Source organism: Pan troglodytes, chromosome 19, assembly GCF_028858775.2.
Source record: "Pan troglodytes isolate AG18354 chromosome 19, NHGRI_mPanTro3-v2.0_pri, whole genome shotgun sequence".
Classification (NCBI taxonomy): Eukaryota; Metazoa; Chordata; class Mammalia; order Primates; family Hominidae; genus Pan; species Pan troglodytes.
Genome location: NC_072417.2, coordinates 30,205,575 through 30,221,698, shown reverse-complemented (window position 1 = coordinate 30,221,698; position 16,124 = coordinate 30,205,575). Strand labels below are relative to the sequence as shown.

General features: G+C 45.7%; 1 long non-coding RNA gene across 2 annotated transcripts in view; it reads left to right on the top strand.

Moving 5' to 3' along the window:
- The window catches only part of LOC129137519 (uncharacterized), a 78,469-nt gene that overhangs the window by 52,510 nt on the left and 9,835 nt on the right, over positions 1–16,124 (top strand). The window contains exon 3 of one of the 2 annotated variants that reach the window (XR_008540137.2): positions 3,572–3,733. The exons of the other annotated variant lie outside the window; for it this stretch is intronic. This is a non-coding gene — a long non-coding RNA (uncharacterized LOC129137519). The remainder of the gene's footprint in view (positions 1–3,571; positions 3,734–16,124) is intronic. 2 annotated transcript variants of the gene reach the window in all.

Below are 16,124 nucleotides of genomic sequence, written 5' to 3'. Positions count from 1 at the left end.
AGTCACCTAGTGGCCAAGTGGCAGGACTTAGATTTAAATCTAGTGGGTCTGACTCTCAAGCACTTGCCTTTTTCTAACAAACTCACCACCAGCTCCTTTTCTGTCCGAGCTGAGATTCTGAAGACTTAGCAGATGCTGTCAACACTTGAAATTGTTTCTTTCAAGTGTAATAAAGTTAATTGGTTGATTTTCTCTTTTGATGATTGCTTTATATTTCACAACTATATACTCACATACCCATAATCTTGAACAGCTTTTCCTTCCTCAATCAACAGAATATGTATAATTTATAATATATATGTTTATATACTGTATATATATTTTCCAACCTCATAAAGGAATAGCCAACATCTCAAAGGAACATACTGCTGCCTTCACCCACATGGACTTTTCAAAACACTTGCTTTTGAAAGAAATCATCATCCCCGAGGAAGCATTACAGGGAATTTCTTGCAATAAGGAGTAGTATCAAAATTCATTTGTGGAATGAAACCCAAGTGAAAAGGAAATGCAAGGGCTTGCCTTCTTCCTCCCTGCAAACGCTGTCTTGGAATACTTTCCCTCCCCAGCCCCAGGAGGGGCGAGAACAGTAGGGTCAAGGAGTGGTGACCAGGTTAGCAACAAGGGCAACAGAGGGAGGAGACAAAAGAGCAGAAAGTGGAGGCTGCTACCCAAATGCCTGAGCATGTTTCTTTGCTGAAAGAGAATGGCAGGACAACGACTCAAACTGAGAGAAGAGGGTGGAGGGGGAAGAGGACAGCTAATGGATGGGGTGGCCCAGCAGGGGTCAGAGGTCATGAGGGCACACAGTGAACTAATTGGCCACTCTGCATATTCACTTTCTGCTTCTAGCCTACAGCTGGGCCTTGAGAGAAAGGCCTGGGGGTGAAGCAGGCTTTATTTACACCATAGATTTGAGGCCAACTGGTGAAAAGCAACCAAAACCGAAAAGGGAGACGAGCACTCTCTTTCCTCCTGTAGGAACATCTGACCAGGGGTAGCCTTTTGCAAAAGAAAATGTGAAAGATTTCACTTCATTCATTCATACATTCATTCATTTATTCATCATCATCATCATCATCATCATCTCCACATGTTAATTGGATGCTCCAAGAAATGTTACCAGATGGAGAAGGATTATAGACACCTTTAACTTGGAACATAGATGATTAGAGTTAAATTTGGGCTTTTGAGATCATCTAGTTCAGCTCTCTTGTTTTATACTTAAGGAAAAGAGAAAACAATTTACTCAAGCTCACAGGAAAGTAGCAGAGGAGGGAGCAGAGCTCAGATCTTCTCCAAATTCAGAGATTTTTCTAGTACACATTTCTCAGAAACATAGTAGATGAAAACTTGTGTTGACTGGTGTGATTAACAGCTCAGCCTCTGGGTCAAACAGACTGGGCCAGAACGCCAGTTACTAGCTCTGTAAACTTAGAACACTTAATCTTTCAAAGAATCAGTTTGTAGAAAAATACAATTGTTATGTGAATCAAGAGAGGTAAATGCATGTAGAGTGAGTACATGCTTTACAATAACTATGACTATTGCTATTACTTTAGAGCCCAGTATAGACTGTGCTTTTGATGATAAACATGTAACACAATGAACATTTCTCTTGCCATATATAATCTCTGTGGGCCTGCCGTCCCAAGATGAAAATCCTCCTTCCTCCTCAGTTTAGAGACCCATGAAGGTAGGAGGGAAACTTTAGAGGCCTGTCTGAACCTTTTACAGACAGAGCTGCCCAAATTTGGAATGAGCCAACTTTCAAAGAGTCAATATATGGGAAGGGCTTAAAGGGCCAGGCACATAGTTAGCACTCAGTAAGGGTTAGTTATTGTTATTATTACTGGTAAGGAGGGAGTTCTTTGTCACTGCACGGGTTCAAGCATAAGGCTGGCTTACCCTTTGTCAGGAATGTTTAAGGGAGATTCATGGATTGGACAGAGTAACCTGGGCTCAGCTTTTCTGTTATTCTGCTTTCCAGAGACTTTGTTTTACCCTCTTCAAAGGTCTGGCTGCATGAAGCAAGGAAGGGAATCTGGGAACCTAATTGTTTTTCAAAGATTTCCATCAGGCCAGGCATGGTGGCTCACAGCTGTAATCCCAGCACTTTGGGAGGTCAAGGCAGGCAGATCACTTGAGGCCAGGAGTTCAAGACCAGCCTGGGCAACGTGGCAAAACCCCGTCTCTACTAAAAATACAAAAATTAGCCAGGTGTGGTGGCACGTGCCTGTAGTGCCAGCTACTCAGGAGGCTGAGGTGGGAGGATCACTTGAACCCGAGAGGCTGAGGTTGCAGTGAGCTGACATCGTACCACTGCCCTTCAGCCTGGGCAACAGAGTGAGACTCTGTCTCAAAAGAAAAAGAAAAAAAGAAAAGATTTCCATCAGTCTTTATATTTTTCACTCCACCTTCATCCTTATTGTCTGAGGTACCTGGTAGACTGTTGTGGAGGGAATGTTTGTGTTTCCCCAAAATTAATATGCTGAATCCCTAGCCCCCAGTGTGATGGTATTTGAAGATGAGGCCTTTGGGGAGTAATGAGTAATTAGGTTTAGATTAAGTCATGAGGGTAGGACTCTCTTGGTGGGATTAGTGCCCTTTTAAGAAGAGGAAGAGAGAGAGTTCTGTCTCCACGAGCAAGGAAAGGCCACGTGAGGACATAGCAAAATGGCAATTGTCTGCAAACCAAGAATCACACCACTGCATTCCAGCCTGGGTGACAGAGATAGACCCTGTTTCAAAATAAAAACAAAAACAACCCACCCCCCCAAGTGTCTTAGCCATTCTTGACTCTTTTCTAGTTCATATTTGAAGATTAGTTTGTAAGTTTTTTATATACTATATATAAATATAAATATAGCCAAGTTGGGATTTTTTTTTTTTTTTTGGTATTGCGTTGAATTTATAGATAAATTTGGGGGACGATTGACTGTGTTTATAATAGTGGGTATTTCTGTTCACAAACATGGTATATTGTTCTATTTATTTAGGGCTTCTTTTATGTCTGCCAATAAAGTTTTATCATTTTCTTCATTTGGGTTAACACTTCTTTTATTAGATCTATTGCTAATACCTTTTAGTTTTTGCAGATATGTAACAGGGTCCCTTTAAGATTACATTTTCTAATTAGTTTTGCAGGTGTATAGGAATGCATCTGACTTTTTGTATATTGATTCTGAATCCGGCAACCTTGAGCAATCCTTTCAGTCGTTCTGATAGCTTGTCTATACATTATCTTGGATTCTCTATGTAAACAATCATATTGTCAACAAATAGCAACAATTTTATTTTTTCCTTTCCAATCCTTATGCCTGTTTATTTCCTTGCCTTATTGCATTGGCTGGGATAGCCAGTAAAATGCAATGAAATGAATGCAGGTGGTGAAAGCGGATAGCTGTTAAAGGGACATGCCACCTTAACAGGCATATATCACCAGAGCTATTGGCTTTAGAGCTATGCTGTGCCTGCCAGACCTGTACCAGCAAAATGTATGTATCTTTGGTGTTCAAAATGTATACACCTTTGGTGTTTGAGAATAGATATTTCTATTCTCATTTAATAGATAAAGAAACAGAAACTCGAAGTAACCAGGTCTGTAAACCCCGCACTATGAGAGGCTGAGGCAGAAGGGATTGTTTGAAGCCAGGAGATTGAGACCAGCCTGCACAATATAAGGAGACCTTGTCTCTGCAAAAAATTAAAAAAACAAAAGAAACTCAAAGAGGTAAGTAACTTGCTAAAGACCACACAGTTTATAAGTGGGAGATTCACACCCAGATCTTCCGATTTCCAGTTGAATGCCATTTCCATGATTCCACACTTCCTTCCAGCTAGTTACCTGATAAATCTATCTGTGCTAATATGTTGCCCATCCCAGATAACATATTGCATTTTGTCTTATTATTTATTTACTTATTTATTTTTTTGAGGCAGAGTCTTGCTCTGTCGCCCAGGCTGGAGTGCAGATCATGGCTCACTGCAGCTGTGAACTCCTGGGCTCAAGCAATCCTTCCACCATGGCCTCCCGAAGTGTTGGGATTATAGGTATGAGCTACCACGCCTGGCCGTAGAATGCATTTTAAAAGAGATACTTCAGAACAAACAATGCTTTTACCCATTTAAATGAGTTTTTAACAGTGGGAGTTTTAGGCAAGTTTTAGGCAAGGTTTTTGCCTAAACAGAAGACTCTGCCTATTTATACTTTTTTAAAAACAGATTCATTGACTCTTAGAGTTGAATGTCTTCTTGTCTCATCCAACCCACTGTGTAATGTAGTTATCCCTGTATTGCATCCTTGACAGATCATCCTCCGACATTTACCAACAGCCAGGGATGGGTTCACCTCACCAGCAAGCTGTTGAATAAATTCTCATGTGAATCCACAATCTGCCCACTGATCTAGAGAGTTGTTTTCTCCTTTACCTGACAGCTCTTCACATATTTGTTAGTTTCTCAGACTACCTGTCTCTAGGAGGTTTAGTTATTGTCTGAATGAGATAGTTTCCAGACTTCTCACTATCCTGGTCATTCTCCTCTCAGTGCTTTCTAGTTGGCCAATGTCCCTCTTGAAAATGTTGCCGAGGCCGGGTGCAGTGGCTCACGCCTATAATCCCAGCACTTTGGGAGGTCGGGATAGGTGGATCCCTTGAGCTCAGGAGTTCAAGACCAGCCTGGGCAACATGGCAAAAACCTGTCTCTACAAAAAATACAAAAATTAGATGGGGCTGGGTTTGGTGGCTCATGCCTGTAATCTCAGCACTTTGGGAGGCCAACATGGGAGGACTGCTTGAGGCCAAGAGTTCGAGACCAGCCTGGGCAACATGGTGAAACCCCATCTCTATAAAAAAAAGTACAGAAAGTAGCCGGGTATGGTGGCATGCACCTTAGTCCCAGCTACTTGGGAGGCTGAGGTGGGAGGATTGCTTGAGCCGGGGAGGGGAAGGTTGCAGTGAGCTAAGATCGCACTGCTGCCTCCAGCCTGGGTGACAGAGTGAGTCTCTGTCTCAAGAAAAAAAAAAAGAAAGAAAACAAAAGTAAAGAAAATGATGGCTAGGTTTTTAAGATGTATTTGGATTGCAAACAAAGTGGGCCTCATATCATCTGGACACAGTTACTTCTATTGATGCTGTCTAGATTTGTGTCTTTAGTAGCTATGACACACTGCTTATTTGTGGTGAGTTTAGGGTTAATTAAGTCCTCCATGTATTTTTTATTTGAACTGCATTTCTGAAAATATACTATTTATATGTTAAAAAAGAGAAGAAAAATGCTTCTGAAGACAGGAACTTATATATATCCTCACTAAATTTAATAATTTGTGTGGTTACTTCATAATTGGCCATCTATAAATGTGATCAAGCATGCCTTCTGTATATAGAGCGAGGCCTGCACTTGCAGAATGCAAAGACAAATTGTCCTGCATTGCCTAATCATTCAGACCAGAAGCCATGGAGGTATATTTGTTTGTTTTTAATCTTTCATCCCCTATGCCCTTTCCTGCAGCACTCTGGAGCTCTCCAAGACAGAGCAAAGTCTGTGGGGAAGGAACCAGGACAGAAATCTACTCTGTTTTGGAGACAAATGGGGCAGCACCTGCAGCTTGGAGGCTGCAGCAGGTTACCAGGAAACACCTGCTTGGTCAGGGGTAGGGAAAGTCATTAGGACTGCTGTCCCAGGACAGGAGAAAATACCATCCTCAAATTTCAGAACACTGGTACATTGGGATTTTTACTATAGAATTAAAATTCAATTTCTTTTTTTTTTGAGATGGAACCTTGCTCTGTCACCCAGGCCGGAGTGCAGTGGCGCAATCTTGGCTCACTGCACCTCTGCCTCCCGGGTTCAAGCGATTCTCATGCCTCAGCCTCCCAGGTGGCTGGGATTACAGGCGTGCACCACCACACCCAGTTAATTTTTGTATTTTTAGTAGAGACGGTGTTTTGCCATGTTGGCCAAACTAGTCTTGAACTCCTGGCCTCAAGTGATTACAGGCATGCATCACCACACCCAGCTAATTTTCTATTTTTAGTAGAGACAGGGTTTTGCCATGTTGGTCAGGCTGGTCTTGAACTCCTGACCTCAGGTGATCCACCCACCTCAGCCTCCCAAAGTGCTGAGATTACAGGCATGAGCCACTGTGCCCAGCCGGGATGTGCACACTTCTATGCATACACATACACCTGGCACAGACAGGCACACGTACTGCCACGTTCATGGTGTGAATCCCTGGAAATAAGGGTGGCCGTCAGGGGACCAGTAAGTGCATGATATGGTCTCCATTCCTGGGTGCATTGATGTGGCCTGCCATGCCCTGCTGGGTTGAGGTGGGCCTGTTCTGTCTGCTGAGTCCTGGCTGGGTCAGTCTTTCCAGGAGTGTGGGGATACGGTTTCTATCAGGCCTGCCCAACATATCCCCCTGGTCTTGGATCAGCAGGGCAGGCTGGCAGGAATGCCTACCTCAGAGCCCCTAAGCAGGGTTTAGGTCAGTGACCTCTCTACTCCCCACCCTGGCCAGCAGTCCTCCAGCAACGATGCCAAGGATGCTTATTTATTTGTTTGTTTATTTATTTATTTATCTTTTTTTTGAGATGGAGTCTTACTCTGTCGCCCAGGCTGGAGTGCAGTGGTGCGATCTCAGCTCACTGCAACCTCCGCCTCCCAGGTTCAAGTGATTGTCCTGCCTCAGCCTCCCAGGTGGCTGGGATTACAGGTGTGTGCCACCATGCCCAGCTAATTTTTGTATTTTTAGTGGAGGCGGGGTTTCACCATGTTGCCCAGGCTGGTCTCAAACTCCTGATCTCAGGGGATCCGCCCACCTCAGCTTCCCAAAGTGCTGGGATTACAGGCGTGAGCCACCGCGCCCAGCCCCAAGGATGCTTTCTTAGGTCAAAAGGGAAAGCATTGTTGCTGCCCTGTGGCCAGGCAAACAAGCTGCTGGCTTTGAAGTCACAGGGGATTTGCTCAGGCTGGAGTTGGGAGTCTGAAGGAGAGGCCTCCATGCCTTCCTGAAGCCTCGCTGTGTTTATTAACTCCACCTGCCTACCCGGGCCTGGTGTGTTTGATGTCTCGGGAGAAGCAGGAGGAGGGAGGCATGCTCTGGGGGTCCTCCGAGGGACATCTTTCAGCCCCTGCTGAGCCTGCCGTCCCACCTGGTCTGAACAGAAGGAAAACCAGGCCCAAGTCCAGAAGGGCTAGTGACAGGCCTGTAGTGAAGGGGACACCTAGTCCCCTCCCTTCAAGGTAGTTTACAGGGGTGTGTTCCAGGGCCAGTTGGAGAGTAGGCTGCTTCCCTTGGTCATTGTCTTTATTCAGGTGGCATCCGGTGAGAATGAAAGTCAAGGGAAGACTTGAAGAGAGAAAGAGGCATCCAGAGGCAGCACTGGTGCCTTAAGGGGCCACAGCAGGTCTCTCCACTTTGCCCTGAGGTCCCCAAACACGCCTCTGCCAGGTGCCTCCCCGACTCCTGCCCCATGCTTCACCCCTTCTCCCCACCAAAGCAGCATGAGTGGGCAATTTGCCGTTTCCCAGCGACAGCTCAGAAGCCTTAGGTAATGACCGGAGACATTCCCCACCCACCCCCTACTCACACTCAATAAAATGCACTGATGAGGAATCCATGGAGTGGGGAAGAAAGTTCTAGAGAGCAGGAGCCTGCGTAAAACAATGCTCGCCTCTCTGGGCTTGCCTTGCCCCAGGATTTCACTATGTTCCAAATCATGTTTTATTACCTTTCAGGGTTGGGCCATGGGAATGGGATAAGAAGCAAAGCATTATTATTAACCAGTTCCATGTCCCATACAGTATTAGCCATGAATAGCTCCATCTCTCCCCCACAATTTCCCTATCAGCCACATTCTAACGCCCCCCACCCCCAACACCGCTCTCTAGTCTGTCTCTGTCTGCCTGCTCCCCCTGCCCCTGACATGTTGCAATTCAGAAAGAGCTTGTTTATGATAAGACCTTGAAATCTGGAGTTATAAATCCTGCCCAGGGCGGCCGCCCTATCTCTGTGCTAATGCTTGTGGTGCCAAAAGGAGGCTCACCTGGTTGTGACCCAGTCCCTCTTACCCCCTGAGGAGTTCCCTGCTCCTCCTCTGCAAACACAGGACAATGGGCAAATGGGAGTTACCTGTTCCAACAGGTGTTAGCTGGGCCTCACTTTCCTACAGGGTGATGAGAAGGTCACCCTCTGGCCCGCCCACGCTGGGCATTCCTGTGACTGTGAAAGCCCACCTTCGAACATGACCCTCCCTCTCCCCCACCCTCCCATGACTTCAGCTACAGGAGACTGAGCCCACCTCAATGGCTTTAAAAGTCCCCACTTGAAGCTTCTGAGTCCACCAACTAGAGAGCAGGCAGCACCTGCACTGGCTGGAGGGCCCTTGTGCTGCCTCTTTATTCTGTACAGGCCTCTGTCATTGTGTTTACACCATATTGCAGCTGGCAGTTGTTAGCCTTCCCCACTAAGCTATGGGCCCCTTAAGGGAAGACACTGTTTCTGATTCATCATTGAATTCCTAGGCCCAAAAGACTGCACAGAACATAAATATTTGTTAAATGACTAGGTGAATGGTGTCATCATTACCAGCACATATTTCTTCAGGGTATCTTATGTGCAGCGACTCTGCTAAGCAGTAGGGATACAAAGATTAATTGGACACCATTCCCACTCTCAGGGGCTTATGCTGGAGTCGGGGAGACCCACTGAAGCTTCACTTCCCTAGAGGTCAGAGGAAGAGCTGGATCTGGGGACCCCAGGAAGCTGCTTTGACAACCAGAGGCCTAGGGTCTTGGGAAAGTTTGCCCAGAGTGAACTTACCACAGATGCCAGAGACTCAGATAGCTACTCACCATTGGTCTTGGTACATTCCAGAGTGGAGGTGATAACTTGCCAACTAACAGCGTGTGGAGCCTTTTCCTTTGTGACTTGTATCCTCCTCTCAACAATGGGAATAAAAGTAATTTCTAGTATCTTCACTTGGAATGGATTTTTCAGCCCTTTAGCTCTGGGAAGAAAAGAAGTGAAACTGGCCCCCACTGGGCCCTAGCTGGAGCTGTGCTTGTTAGCTCTGCCCCATACCATTTGGTTTAGGCTGCCTGTGGATTTGAGGCCACAGCTGCCTCCACCCTCAGGAGGAAGGAACGAGGAGGTGCAGGCATCTGTCTGGAGTTCAGTTCATCCCAACACACATTAATTGAATGCCTCATCTGTGCCAAGCATGCTGGACAGTGGGAATAGAGAAATTAACATCGTGGGTGTAGCTCCTCCTTTCAGACAGGGACTGATATCTCTGAGAACCTGTGGGAAGAAGGACAACCAGTTGATCTCTTGGGGACTGAGAGTCAGCCCACATGATATGAGAGGCTGTTGCATCCCAATGCCATTGTCTCATGGAGGGGACCTTTACTGTGTGGAGTGGGGGCCTAGCAGTGTATGTGTGGGCAGTGTGGTGCAGGGTCCATGGGTGGTGTTTTCTGTGTGGCTGTTTGCAGTCAGCGCTTTTGAAGCTTTTCATGTGAAGTACCATTAGTGGCAGAGAGTGAATTCACACTTCACAAGGGGCATGGGGTTTTAGATCACTGCACACAGAAACTTTCTTCGAAGCCCCATGTTTTGTCTTAAAAGTACGTTTAGGCTGCGCATGGTGGCTCACGCCTGTAATCCCAGCACTTTGGGAGGCCAAGGCAGGTGGATCACGAGGTCAGGAGATTGAGACCATCCTGGCTAACACGGTGAAACCCCATCTCTACTAAAAATACAAAAAATTAGCCGGGTGTGGTGGCGGGAGCCTGTAGTCCCAGCTACTCGGGAGGCTGAGGCAGGAGAATGGCGTGAACCCGGGAGGCGGAGCTTGCAGTGAGCCAAGATTGCGCCATTGCACTCTAACCTGGGCAACACAGCAAGACTCCGTCTCAAAAAAAAAAAAGTACATTTAAATTTTCTATTTTCTACCATAATCCATCTGTTTGCTTTTATTGAAAAATGCAGTTAACATTTCTTATATCTGAATAAAATGGACATTCCAGGAAGATAAGCCATCTTTCCTGTGACTTCTCGCAACCTCTGGCTCACAGCCCTATTACCCTAGTTTGAGAAGCTTGCCTTTTGGGACATCAGGCCCAAATGTACCACATTCAGGGTGCCACCCCAAAGTGGATTTCTAACACACTTGCATGGTCCATGCCCGTGACCTGGAAACACTCTTCTGGATTTGGCCTATGCTGCCCTGGTCACACACTCCTTCAGTCAGACCCCACAGGACTATCCCTCCACCTCTGGGCTTATCCTGGTCCCTACAGCAGGGTTTGGAGATCGGGTGGCCAGTGACCATATTCCCCAGATGTCTGGGGCAATGGCCATCAATCTTTTTGTAGTCTCCTTCACAGAGAATGAGTAGGGCAGAAGCAGCAGTGAGCATGGGATCCTGAGGGGAGTTCACAACAACTAACACGGCCAGGTGCGGTGGCTCACGCTTGTAATCCGAGCACTTTGGGAGGTCAAGGCGGGCGGATCACCTGAGGTCAGGAGTTCGAGACCAGCCTGGCCAGCGTGGTGAAACCCTGTCTCTCCTAAAAATACAAAAAGGAGGCATTGTGGCACATGCCTGTAATCCCAGCTACTTGGGAGGCTGAGGCAGGAGAATCGCTTGAACCCAGGAGGCAGAGGTTGCAGTGAGCCGAGATTGCACCACTGCACTCCAGCCTGGGAGACAGAATGAGACTCTGTCTCAAAAACAAAAACAAAAACAACTAACAGCTAATGCAGATACTTGAACTAATTATCTATCTAAAGGGTCCTGGTCTAGGGATTGTTCTCACAACTGCCTTGGTAGCTTTGGCACAATGCCCCGTTTAGTGTTCCCTGACACAATTGCTTTATCTGCATGAGGAAACGGAGTAAAGACTACATTTTATCTGGTAATGGAGAAGTTCTATGATCCCAAGTCCATATAGGTTTATTATGGATTCACCGTATTAGTGTTTTTTAAGTTTTTAAAGAGGTGTGATGCCCTCATTTTTTTCACTCACACATTAATGCATTTTCTTATTTATTCAACAAGTCTTTATACAGAACCTACTATGCTTCAGGCACTGTATGAAGTCCTGGAGATATAGTGGTAAGCAAGAATGGCATGGTCTGGGCCCCCTTAGAATTTGCAAGTGGGAGACAAAATTAAACAAATGGTCTCCATGGAAGCAAACAAAGCAAGTTCCAATGGGGCAAGCCCAGGGCTTTCTTCTGCTGACTGCTCCTGGATGTTCTGCCCAATAGCCTAAGAACACAGTTAGTAGGTCCTGGACTAAGTCAGGGATAACAATAGATTGTCTATGATTCCTCATATGGAAAGTAAAAACAAACGTAAAATGAAATTCACCTCCAAGTCCCTCCTCCTGCTCGACTGCCCCAGAGAAAATGCACCAAACCTTAAGTGTGCAAACACACTTAAGAATAAGGAAATTCATTATTTCATTTAGTCCTCAAATTAGGGCTGTGAAGTTAAGTGCCATGATTCTCTCCATTTCAAAGATACAGAACCTGAGACCTTAGGGAGGTGAAGCTCACCTGGCCAGGATGGGAGTAAGATGGAGTTTACAAATAGGGTGGGGAGGAGGAAGCTTTGGGGCATGACTCTTTTGAGACAGGGTCTCACTTTGTCACCTAGGGTGGAGTGCCGTGGCATGATCTTGGCTCTTGGCTTACTGCAACCTCCGCCTCCTGGGTTCAAGGGATCGTTCCACCTCAGCCTCCCAAGTAGCTGCGACTACAGGTGCATGCCACCACACTCGGCTAATTTGTGCTAGGATTACAGGCATGAGCCACCGTGCCTGGCATCTCTTGATTTTACTGAACAGTGCTGGGCTGGAGGCTTCCAGTGACTCTCCAGACAGACCCCTGTGGTTCTGGAGACTCTGCCACTGCCCCTTATCTTTCCTCCCCATGGCGCACACGGATTTGATGGCTCTAGGTGCTAAAAACTCTGGACTCTAGAACTCAGCTAAGGAATTGCAGAGCTGATGGGACAGTGGAAATGTGGGCAACGTGTCCGAACAACCCACAGCCCTGCCTCCTCCTCCCCAGACTGACCAATGACCCTAAGCCCGTGAATGGATTTTTCCTTTTTTTTTTGAGATAGAGTCGCACTGTGTCGCCCAGGCTGGAATGCAGTGGCGCAATCTCAGCTCACTGCAACCTCTGCCTCCTGAGTTCAAGTGGATTCTCCTGCCTCAGCCTCCTGAGTAGCTGGGATTACAGGAGCACACCACTGCGCCCAGCTATTTTTTTTTTTTTTCGTATTTTTAGGAGAGACAGGGTTTTGCCGTGTTGTCCAGGCCGGTCTTGAACTCCTGACCTCAAATGATCCGCCCGCCTCAGCCTCCCAAAGTGCTGGGATTACAGGCATGAGCCACCGTGCCCGGCCCTATTGGATTGTTCCTAAGAAACTTGGCATGGCTTTGACAACTGACAATCCTGACAAAGGATTATCACTTCCACCCTTCGCCTTTGGAGTATCTTCATCTAAGCCTTCACTGCCCTTAAAGGAAAACTCAACTGAATTTGGAATGAATGAGGTTGTACAGCTAATCATGTTTAGAGTCACCTTCCTATGACATTAAGGCCTCCAGGAGAGTCATTGAAAAGTCTGTGAGGTCTGCTAATTCTATTGAGAGTGAGGAATGTGTTTATTCTTCCAAGGGGCAAAGATCCCCCACTCAAAATGACGCTGCCACATTGTGTAACCAGGAACGTGGGTCGTTGCTGATGTAAACAGATGGCCAGGGGTGGACCTGCCAGGATCCCGGGTCTCCTTTTCCCAGAGGTGTTTCTTATGAATGGTTGTGCCCAGTGAAGCAATTTCCTGCCTTGTAAACTGCTGCCCACCAAACCACATCTCCTATCTATCGCTGCCTGGCTCTGGGTCATAAAACAATTCCCCACAAACCAATCAGAGCCCGATTAGGAGACCTTGAGTAACAGGAAAATTACCCTCCACCTGCAGATGTAATGACACTTTGCAAGCTAGTGGCTTTGCAGTTTCTGAACGTAAACATCACATGCTTTACCCCATGCCCCACCTCTGCTCATCTGAGATGTGGGGGCTACATATTTGATTCTCAGGCCCTGGTTCACTCTGCTGGGGCTGACCAGTGACCCATTACCTTGACCTGACACCCTGCAGCCTGGAGAACACATTTCACTCTGTCAGATCATGATTTACAGAGCCAGGGCAAGAGAAGTTCAGGCAGGGGTCTCAGGCATGCAGAGCTGGGTTGGAGGAATCAATGAGGACAGAGGATTTGGACTGAAACACTATGAACTCATTGATTTGGACATTCGCTTTGCATTGTGGGTCTGGAATGCCTCCTCCACTATCCTCTGCTCCCCATTCACCTGGTGAACTGTCATTCATTCTTCATGACACAGTTTACCTATCTACCAAGGAAACTTCTCTGATTGCCATCCAAGCAGAACTTCCTCTATTGTCCTATCAATATTCTTTCTAACACCTACACTCTGTAATTGAAATCACTTCCTAAGTTGTCTGTCTCCCCAGCCAGGCTGGGAACTCCTTCAGGGCATTTTAGAATCCCCACCACCCACTACCATGCCTGACTCAAAGTCAGTGTGCAAAAGAGGTTTGTTGAATGAGCACTCACACTCAAGTGCGGTGTCTCCCCACTGCACTTACGTGTTTTGCATATTGAAAATGTACAAAGAACATAGTCAAAGGAATGAAGAACCTGGGTTAGGCTGATAGGCATAACATAAGGTCTTTGTCCTTAAGAAGTTTGCAATCTGATTTTCTTTCTGTGAATAGTAGGAGTATTTGCAGGTGGTATACAGAAATTGGACCCATGGCTAGGCATAAGTGTTGGGTTTTTCCCCCCTTTTTAGTGCCAGCTCAAAGCTGAAATGAGTTTGAGAGGTGGCCCGTTTTTCTTTAGCTCTCTCACTTGTTTTAACTTTGACTTTTAGTTTAGTACTAAACAAGTCACACTTCCAACGATCCATAGTAATACACTAGCCATAAAACACCACCCAGGACTGCCATTTTCATCTCTTCTTTCTCCTTATCCCCAGCAATAGAAGTAATACCAATGACTTGCTTCTTCCTTTGAATCTTGGGAGGCCCCAGAGAGTGATGGTGATAGTGGTGGTGGGAGGTGTGTATTGGGGTCATTTTCCAAACATAAAACTAGTAAACTCCACGATACACATACACACATTCCCTTATTTGAAGAATATTTACCAAGTGCCAATGTGTGTCAGGTACCAGATGCTGGGGACAAACCAGTGAACAAAACACCACATCCCTGCTCTCACAAAACCTATATTCTGGTGGGAGGAAGACAGTGACAGTAGGGAAGGGGCCCATTGTGCTATCTCATGTTGTATTCCTGAATTGGATGCGAATGATGAACATTTATTGAGCCCTTTCTTATGTACCAGGCAAAGGGCTTTATGCATCTTCTATCTCATTTAATCCCCAGACAACCCCATTTTCAGGTAAGGAAACATTCAGAGAGGTTAAGTTGCCTTCCAAAGATCTCACAGCTAGTAAGTGGTAGAGTCAGGATTTGAAATCAGATTTGAATTACTCCTTACTCTGAGCTCTTAACCACAACTCTATAAGGCAGCAGTAAATATTTACTAGATGAACAAATGAGTAGATAAATGGTTAACCCTAACTACAGTGGCAAACTATTGTTTTGTCTCCATGATACAAACATGAGCAACATGCTTGTTTTTCATTGACTTGTTGATTCAAGTGCTCCAAAGTGTGGTTCCTGAAAGTAGATTTTGTATTGATTAAGAAACAAGTGTCTTTCTTGTTACCATCCATGTTTCCTGGACAAGACAACCTATTTTGTGAAAATAATGATGAATTATAATGGAAAAAGTTGTACAAAAGAAAGTGTCACCTTAAGTTCTCTTTTCTGGCTTTGAATGTGTGGGTTTGTGATAAAGTCTCTGTATTAGGCTGAATAATGACCCCCAAAGATGTCAGGTCCTAATCCCTCCATCCTGTAAATGTTACATTAAAAGGAAAAAGGGTCTTTGCTGATGTAATTAAGGAAGATTATCCTAAGCAACACAGTGGGCTGTGAATACAATCACATGTATCCTTATAAGAGGGAGGAAGAGGGAGACTTGACACAGAAGAGAAGGCGATGTGACCACGGAGGCAGAGATAGGAGTGATGTGGCCACAAGCCAAGAACTGCTGACAGCCAATAGTGGCTGGAAGAATCAAGGTAAGATTCTCCTAAATTTCGAGCTTCTGGAGTGAGTGACAGCCTGTTGACAGCCTGATTTTGGTCCAGTGATACTGATTTTGGACTTCTGGCCTCCAGAACTGTGAGGGAATAAATTTCTGTTATTTAAAGCCACCACGTTTTTGGTAATTTGTTACAGCAGCAAGGGGGAACTGATAGAATCTCCTAGAGGAGGAAGCAGTAGGGAAACAAAGTCTTCAGCAGACAGTGCAGGTGATTCAGAAATATTCACTCAGTTATCTTTTTGGTCAGGGTGCCCAAAAGAAATCCTATCTTGGAAAGCAAAGATACCCATGCAAATATGAATCCACCTCCTTCCCCACCCTCCTCTTTCACCTTTCTCTGCTTTGTTCTTCTTTCTAGTATGTATCAACACTCGTATTTTTGTTTATTTAGTGTATATTTAGTATATCGTTTAGTTCTTGTTGGCTCCCTCCCAGTTGAATGTAAACCCCATAGGGAAGTGACCTTTTATAAACTGCTTTTCTTCCCATGCCTAGAGAAGTATGTAGCGTATAGTAAGCACTCAATAAACACTTGTTGGCTAATGAGGTTTGGCTCTGTGTCCTCGCCCAAATCTCCTGTCAAATCGTAAATCCCAATGTTGGAGGTGGGGCCTGGTGGGAGGTGATTGGATCATGGGGGTGGTTTCTAATGGTTTTAGCACCATCCCCCAGTGCTGTCTCCTGCTAGAGTTCTCATGAGATCTGGTCACTTGAAAGTGTGTTGCACCCAGTAACCAAAACAGCGTGGTACTGGTACCAAAATGGAGATATAGACCAATGGAACAGAACAGAGGCCTCAGAAATAATACCACAGATCTACAACTATCTGATCTTT